At 43.9% G+C, this 8,603-nt stretch overlaps 1 pseudogene across 1 annotated transcript; it reads right to left on the reverse strand.

The window, feature by feature from the left end:
- Positions 1–777: 777 nt before the first annotated feature.
- Positions 778–2,311, reverse strand: LOC311614018 (T-complex protein 1 subunit beta-like; annotated as a pseudogene). The gene has a single exon. The product of its transcript is annotated as a T-complex protein 1 subunit beta-like (transcript).
- Between the last annotated feature and the right edge of the window lie 6,292 nt (positions 2,312–8,603).

Consider the following 8,603-nt stretch of genomic DNA (forward strand, 5'->3'; position numbering starts at 1 on the left):
CCTGAAGCTGAGCCAGGACATGGTGACATTGAGTTTTCCAATAACAAGATTTTCCTGATCCAAATATGGTTATTCCCAAGTCATTACCCACATCATTCCCTTAACACACCAGATCATGATGCAGATTCTTCTATATCCCAATATATGAAACTGGATCTACAACACAGTCTAGAGAATGAACACCACAAAAAAGACAGTGCAGCTGCTACATGTCCAGCACTAAACTCCCTGGAAGGAACAGGACCTGGGAACTCTGTCAGTGTCTCTATAGTTCATGCTTACGTTTCCAAGGGACCCACACAGATTTGCCTCTCTCCCCTAACCCTTTGTCCACTGGCTCCAGATTTACACTCTGGTCTTAGTTTATCCTCAGATCACTTTGTAGGGTAAATAGTGTCAGATGGAACTTCAAGTCTCCTGAACATGAGCCTCCAGCACATTTATTTGCTTTTCTGGTTATGAGGGTTAGTTCACTTTGGTGTGTTCATTGTTGATGTGTTTCAAAGGCATTTATATTTTGATTTCTTTTTTTAAAGCATTCAAATTTTAATTTTGATGCAACCTATAAAAAATGGATTTTAAAACCCCTGAATTTTATGGAGAATGAACAGGAAATAAATTAGAACCATGTTAAAGTAAAAGCTCAGCTAAATGTCTACACTTAAATATATAAGAACCACATATAATCTTTGATGCCACAGTTTTCTCTAGGAAGTTGAATTTCTTCAAACAATGTTGCTATAAACTAATCCAGAGCATAATAGCATGCAGCAATGCCTAACAAGAGGGGTGAGCCAGACCTTTCCTTGGTGCTGCTTTGATGATGTCATCCACATACAGAATCACCTCTGCTGCTTCACCTGAACGCAGATGAACTTGCCACTTCACTTGGACACTGTCAGTGATGCCCAGACTTGCAATGTCTCCATTAGCATCATCCTTCATATCCAGTCCAGCAGGTATATTGCCTTCACATTGAGCAGCTCAGAGCTATGCCACCAGATATGCACTGTTGCAACCTCCATCCTCGGGTGTAACAGCAAGCAACCTCTTAAGTGCTTGAGCCTAAGAATCCACATTTCAACAGCTTCTTTAACTGGTGTTTATTGGTAGCTGTGACACAGCATGGACCATCAGCAGCTCATAACAGGCTCCTCCAGAAACTGTTTTTAGAAGCCTTCACAGTGTGTGCAACAACATAAAGAGCATCATGCAAAGACCTTTCTGCTTCATGTAATGTGTCCAGTGGCACCATGAATAACAATAGTACAAACCAAGGGCTTCCCAAGAAAAGTGAATGAGTATATCTTCTCCAATCATGACTTCCTAAATGAGCTTGCAACTTTCAAGCTTCACTACTTTTGGAAGGTCAAAGGTAGATGTAATTTCACCACCTGTGACAAGAGCCAGCTGTTCTACATGTTCAATAGCCATAACCCCAGCAACCCCCAAAAGCTGATCAGCAATTATAAATTAAATGCCTGTTAATAAAGCAATTTATTCCATGCTTTAGAATATGTTCAACTTTCTCCTTCACTTGTTCCTTTGATGCTTGTTCAACTTTAGTAACCTTTGCAATAGAATCAACTCTTACATGGGAACCAAATATCTTTATTTTGTCTATATCCATACCAGTATTTGCAGTAAAAACTTTCAATCCACTTTCATCTCCTTTTTTTATGCAACAGAAAGCTTTCATCTAAAAAGGAATCCACCTTATTTCCTCCTAGCTTCTTGATGACATGAATTGCCTCCAGATTACTGGAGCTTTTCAATCAGAGAACAGATTCTACAGATAACTTTGTAAAGTGATCTTTGTGATGAGTTCAATGTCTTGAGGATAATGTTGTTCCTGCAATGTTCACCAAATATGGGTAGAATGTATCTCCATCAGTGCCATGATCAAGTGCAGCATTCAACATAGCCTATCTTGTTGCCTTTGTGGCTTCTCTCCAACCCAAAATGATGGTCTGAGGATAAAACTTTTTGTCAAATTAAAAATTCTGCTTCCCTTAGCAATTCTGCTGCTAAAAGGAGAACATAAGTAGTGCCATCACCAACTTCACATCCGGAAGCCTTGAGATATCAACTAACATTGTAGCTGCTGGATTACCAGCACCATCATTGGTCACAATAAGAGAAGCATCCTGTTCATTGCTTCCAGGAATTGTGCCCATGCCTTTGGGTCCCAAGGTGCTCTTTACCAAGTGTACAATGGTGATCAACTAATAAAGGAAGACAGACTAGCTGTCTCTACTCTCTCTTCATCAGCACCAGCCTGGAAGATGGTGACAGGTGCCAGGGATGCCATGGTTCCGAAGAGGTGACCACTCACATTTATCCCTCTCAGTTCACAGACTGGATCCCAGGGAAAGAGGCCAGATATCAAAACACAAGCTCTGCCAAGGGGGCGGGGTTTCAGCCAATCACAGCAAAAAGGCTGATCTATAATTTCTTATGTGACCACATCTGATGTTTCCCACAGGGTCTACCACTATCAGTACAATGTGATTAGCATCTCTCCACACTCCTCCCTTCCTGGAAATTAATACAACTGAAGTAACCCATGCAAACCGACATATGCATAGACACACCTAATATGTGTTCTTCTTTGTGATCAACAGTGTGTGCCAGTCTCCATCCAGGCACATCTATCCTCTCTGGCCAAGTTGGACCCGGGCAGATTTGTAAACACCAAGGGACCTGGAACCCTGATGAGAACGGCCTCAACTGCTCAGAATGCCAGGTGCTCTCCACTCCACGGCCCTTGGACAGGTCAGCTCCCATGTCCAGGTTCTCATCAAAGGGCCAGGATGTTCTTCTTAAGCTGTTCTTGGGAGCTCTTCCAGGATCTGCATCAAGAGGTTAGAATGTATGACTTATTCATCCAACAAGATTATTGACCACACAGGAGGCAATATTTTGCATTCAAAGCTTTGTTCATGAAAAATTAAGAAAATGGCCTTTTAGACACGAAAAGCAATGGATGAGAGTCACCCCCTCCCACTACTGCCCCAAGAGTAAGCAGGTTGGCTGTACTGTCCTGCCTAATGGGACTTACTCATATGATCTCAAGCACAATCTTAGAATTCACAGGCATGTGGTCCAAGGGCTATATTAAAGGGTCCCAGTTTCTGGGTGGGGAACTGCCCTCTGTCATGGAGAGTCTGTGCCCTTTACTCACCACTCCCTCCAGCTCCACTGGCAAGAGTCACAAGGGTCCCCCATAAATATCAGAAAACATGTTCCTGAGATAAACAGGCACTGCTATGTCACAAGGTGGACACTCCAGGATGCTGAGTGCACACCAGGCCAGGTCACAGAACCTCCCACAAGCTAGCTGAGGGCCTGGAACTAGAAGACTGGGCTGTGGATGGTTATGATCCTCCAGTTCTAACCTGAGGCGGCAGCGTGAGGCCCAAGGAGTGCTTGCAGAGAACCAGCTGCATACAAATAGCAAGACTGGGGCTTCCACTCTTTCAGAAATGCCAGGGAAGGCTTCCACCATGGCAGACATGCCTGCCTTGTCTCAGGAAGCTGGTTAACACACCTGTATTCAGACTTTAAGGCTCAGAATGATCACTAGGGGGCACTGTCATCTCAACAATCATGTCCCATGATGTCTCCTGGTAGATTTTTTGTGAAAACTGCACAGGAGATCCATAAAAGTACAACTTTCATCCTGACAGAGTAAGTCTCTCTCTATTCACAGACAAGCTTCTAGAATGTTCAGACCAGTTGTGTGTCCCTGACTGCTTGCCCAGGAACCATGATCCACCTGCCCTCCCCATGTGACCTCAGGGAGGGAGGAACCCCCAAGCAGCTCAGACAAATCCTCAGGGAAAACATGCAAATGTGGCACCTCCCTTGCTCATGAAAACCTGCCATCCTGGATCCCTGCAGACCCAGAGGAGGGGCCTTCCTGTCTGATCCCCTCCTCAGTGTCCACACCATGGGGTCTGCGCTCATCTGGGCTGCACTTCTCTTCATTGTAAAAGGTGAGTCCCTGTGCATCAGGGTCATGGGGACTGGGTGGCACTGGGCAGTTCTCAGTCTATGTCTCTGTTTGCAGATGGCCTGTGCCAAGTTCAGCTGGTGGAGTCTGGGGGACGTGTGGTGCCTCCTGGGGGTCTCTAAGCCTCTCCTGCAAAGCCTCTGGATTCACCTTCACTGACTACAACATGTACTGGATCCGCCAGGCTCCAGGGAAGGGGCTGCAGTGGGTGGCAACAGTGAGTAAACCAACTGGAGATAAGCAGTGGTATGCTCCAGCAGTTCAAGGAAGATTCACAATCTCCAGGGACAACCCTACCAACACAGTCTCTCTTAAAATGACCAAGCTGACATCTGAGGACACAGCCCTGTATTATTGTACAAGACACAGTGAGGGGAAGTCATTGTGAGCCCTGACAGAAACCTCCCTGAGGAGACAGGAAATCTAGGCTGGAAGGAACACTCAGGACACCAGGACCCATAGATTCTGTGTTGCAGTCTCAGCAGCAGTTGCAAGTCGTGTTTATGGCTGTTTCCCTGAAGATGATGGGCTTCCTCTCCATATAACTCTTTCTCCAAGATTCTCCCTAGACCTATGGTCCTGTGACTACCACTGACGGCTTTGTATTATAAAAGTTTTAATAAATTATTAGGGACTTGCTCACATGCACCACAGATGGCATTTTTCATTTGGAGGAATATAAATGCACAGGGATTGGTGATCCTGGAAAACCCATCAGTACACATCAAACTCTGTTTATGAAATGTGGAAATTGTGTGAGCCTCCCTGCATTCTAGGAAAGCCCAGCAAGTCTGTGGGAGATGTCTTCCACCAGAGCTTTCCTTTCTGTGACGCCCTAGTTTCCCAGCAATGGCCCTGCTTTAGTGTCACCGCTGAGCTAATCTGACGTCTGGGAGTCATTCACAGCTGTGTCTTCAGCCAAATTCATGGTGGATTTCAGGGAACAGTGGCTGGGACCTGTTCCTTGTGCTCCTGGTGTTGTAGGGAAGGAGGGTGCATTTTCAGGATAACACACTTTATCAATTCCACACAAGATACCATGGTTTTATTTTATTCTCTTGGATGACACATGAAATAAATATGTGGTCTGCAAACAACTGTAATTTCCACGCTGACCCAGATGCACTACCCTTAGTTCTGTGGGGTGTCCTGCTGGTTGCGTGTAGCCTCTCCCTGGATGAATTTTTAAATGGGGTGAGAAGACTTTTTCCATTAGTTCCTCTCCATGCACAGAAATAGTGGAATAACATGGTATGACTTTTTTCCCCCCAAAAAAGGCCTTCATTCTTCAAAGTTGAAAGCAGACATGTGTTTGACTGCAGATTCTCAGGTAGGAGCTGGTTCTGCCCTTCACAGAGCCAGCAGAGAGCAGCCCAGAACTGCAGTTTATAGAGGCAGTTATTTCCCTCTGTGGGGACTTTGAGGTGCTTCCCTGTCAGTTCATGTTGCTCAGATCTACCTCTAGGATGCAGAATAAGGATTCCTATGATGCTGTCATTGCTCACCTCTACATATGTGCAATTTCTGCCTACTCCCTGTGAAGTTCAACTGTTGTATTTAGCAGTCCACTTATTTGCTGCTTCAAATAGAAATTTCTCCCTCATTTTGCTATAAGTATAAATTTTTAAGAATAATTGAAGGAATAACCAAAGCCTCTAAGCAAAGGAAAGTCCATGACGAATGGATTCAAGGGTGAATTCTATCCAAATTTCAAAGAAAAACAGTATTTTCTCAATCACTTCTTCTCAAACACGTCCAAGAATTGCAAAAGAGGGTAAATCTCCAAACTCATTTATTGTGGTGACCACTCCCTTCATACCAAAGCAAAATAAGGCACAAACAAAGATGACAGATCATATCCCTTTTGATCATAAATGCTAACATCAACAATCCTATATAATAAAACTCTAATATATAAAAAACATTGTCCAAAAGGTGAAAAGAGTAATCCCTAAGACACGCACTGACCAGGTCAGAAGCTCAATGTAGGGGCTGCCCCTTAATAGTCAGTGCACTCACACTGGGGGAGCTCTATTCAGCCAGAGGCCAGGCTCATGGCTGGTGAGCACAGGGGCAGTGGTTGAAGCCTAAGCTGGTGGCAGGCCTAAGCTGGTAGTTGAACATTCCCCACGAGGTTTCAGACAGCATGATGGTGCAGGCCGGGCTGAGCAAGCCCCTGTACCAATAATGCAGGAATGTCATGCACTGTGTCTCTGCATAACAGAAAACCTAACAACATCATGAAAGCATCATTTACCATCATCAAGTGGGCTATTGTCCTAGAATTCAAGGATGGTTCAACCTTTAAAAATCATTAAACTGGATACACCCATCCACAGAAGCAAGGAGAAAACTATATTGTCATATAAAAAGATATAAAAATGCCATTGAAAATGTTAAAATAAGACATGATCTCATTCTTCTAGTGGAAATGGTGAACAACATAGACTGATGAACAAGAAAAGACCCAGAGATAAGGAGCCATGGGTCAGAATGTTGGACCACAACGGGAGGGTGGGGATAAAAGGGAGAGATCAACCAAAGGACTTCTGTGCACCCATATGAGCCTAACCAGTGGTGATGGACAATAGTGGGTGGGGGCGTGAGTGGGGGTGAGACTGTAAAATTGGAATGGAGGGTTGAGGATAAATATGTGATACCTTAATCAATAAAGAAATTTTAAAAAGAAAATGTTAAAACACTTTTATGATAAAAATTCTCAATATATTTGTTATAGAAATGATGTACATCAACATAACACATGCTGCTTTTCAATAGAAAACTGGTAACATTATGCTACATAGAAAAAAATGCAACATAATTCTTCTCCCATGAAGATCAAGATCAAGGCATCACAGTGACTACTTCTTTTAACAAACTGGAAATCTTTATTAGAGTAATGTGACAAGAAAAATATTTTAAAATCTATAAATCAGAAAGGAATTAATAAATCATCTTATTATCTCTATGGATATGACAAGATCTTTGATATAGAAAACTCTGAAGACTTCACAAGAAAATTGATAGAACTAGGAAGGTAACTCAGGAAAGATGTAAGGTACAAAATCAACACACAAATGGCTTGTGCCCCTGCACACTGTCAACAAACTGTCTTCATGGCTCTAGGGAATATGTGGGCTGTTTCAGAGGAAAGTGAGGAAAGAAAACTTAAATGGGCTTACCAACGAGGAGGTGACAGTGTAATGAAACAAGAACCCTGGATGTGTGAGTCCTCAGGTTTGGTTAATCCCCCATCATGTTCTCACTGAGCTTCCCCCACTATGTGGCACTGAGTCAGGGCAACATCCAATTGACCCACCCCCATCGTGTGGGGACATAGTGACAGTGGTCCCAAGGGTCACATGCACATGTCAGGTTTACAATAATAAGATTTTCATAAGCTAAACTTACTTATTCCCACATGTTATCCACATAGTCATAAAAAAATCTTAGTTTGTTTGAATCTCATCTTTATCCCCAATGTGTTGAACTGGCTTTACTGTTTCTCAGTATGGTTCATGCTTCTGTTTCCCAATGATCCACACAGAGGTTCCACTCTCCCCCAACACTTTGTCCACTGCCTCTAGGTTCAAGCTCTGTTCTTAGTTCATCTTGTGATCTTTTTATGGGGAATTAAGGCATCAGGTGGGACTTCTGTTTCTTGAATATGACACCCTCACACTTTAATCTCCCTCCGGTTGTGACGGTTGATCTCCTCACTATGTTAATACAGGTAAACTTCCAAGGTAGCATGTTTAAATATATACCCTTTCTCCTACTTTTCTATTACATTGATTTTCATGCTGGGTTATTACAAGATCTTATCCTGCCTGCAGTACTGAGCCCCCACTGGGAATGCCCACTGGTCAGGAGATGATTCAGAGAAGCAAATGGGTCAAATTGAAAGGAGCACAGACTGAGGCACAAGGGCTAATGCCCATTAGCCATGAGTGTCCTTGGACACACCACACTCTGCAACAACATCCTTTATGTCAGTGTCCAACCCAGACCTCCCTAGATAGTAGGATAACATGCCAATAGCACCCCCTCTCCTGGTGAATTGCAATCCAGTCCCTGGATGCCAGGTGTTTCCCCTCTCTGCTCAGGAGTGAACACAAACCACTCATTCTGGAGATTGGAACAACTGTGTTTCCTTTAATGCTATTTTAAAAGACAATTTATGGAGAATTAGAGACACTGAGCATGTGAATGAATATGTGTGAGAGAAATACTGGACATGTGCCCTCTACCTGACCTGCATGTCTGTTTGAGCCACAGACCTCTCTGCAGAAAGATGAAGGGGCTGAGCTTCAGGACATTCCCAAGTCCATCAATAGGGAGGACAGCAGAGGGCGTTATGGACACTGCACTCAGGACCTGCAGGGGGCGCTCAGCCCCAGTCTGGGTATGTAGCTGTGAACAGGCACCTTGAGGGTCTGAGGACCATGTGCCCCTTATGGTTGGGGTTCCCTTCTCTCCTCGCTGTTCAGTGGCCCAGGCACAGGCTCTGATTGATTGTCAATTGTGCTCTAAGGGCTCACATTCTTCCTAATGACAAAGATGGTGCGAACAACATTCTCTTTACCTA

This window comes from Pipistrellus hanaki, assembly GCF_964339955.1.
Source record: "Pipistrellus hanaki genome assembly, chromosome: 20".
NCBI classification, from domain to species: Eukaryota; Metazoa; Chordata; class Mammalia; order Chiroptera; family Vespertilionidae; genus Pipistrellus; species Pipistrellus hanaki.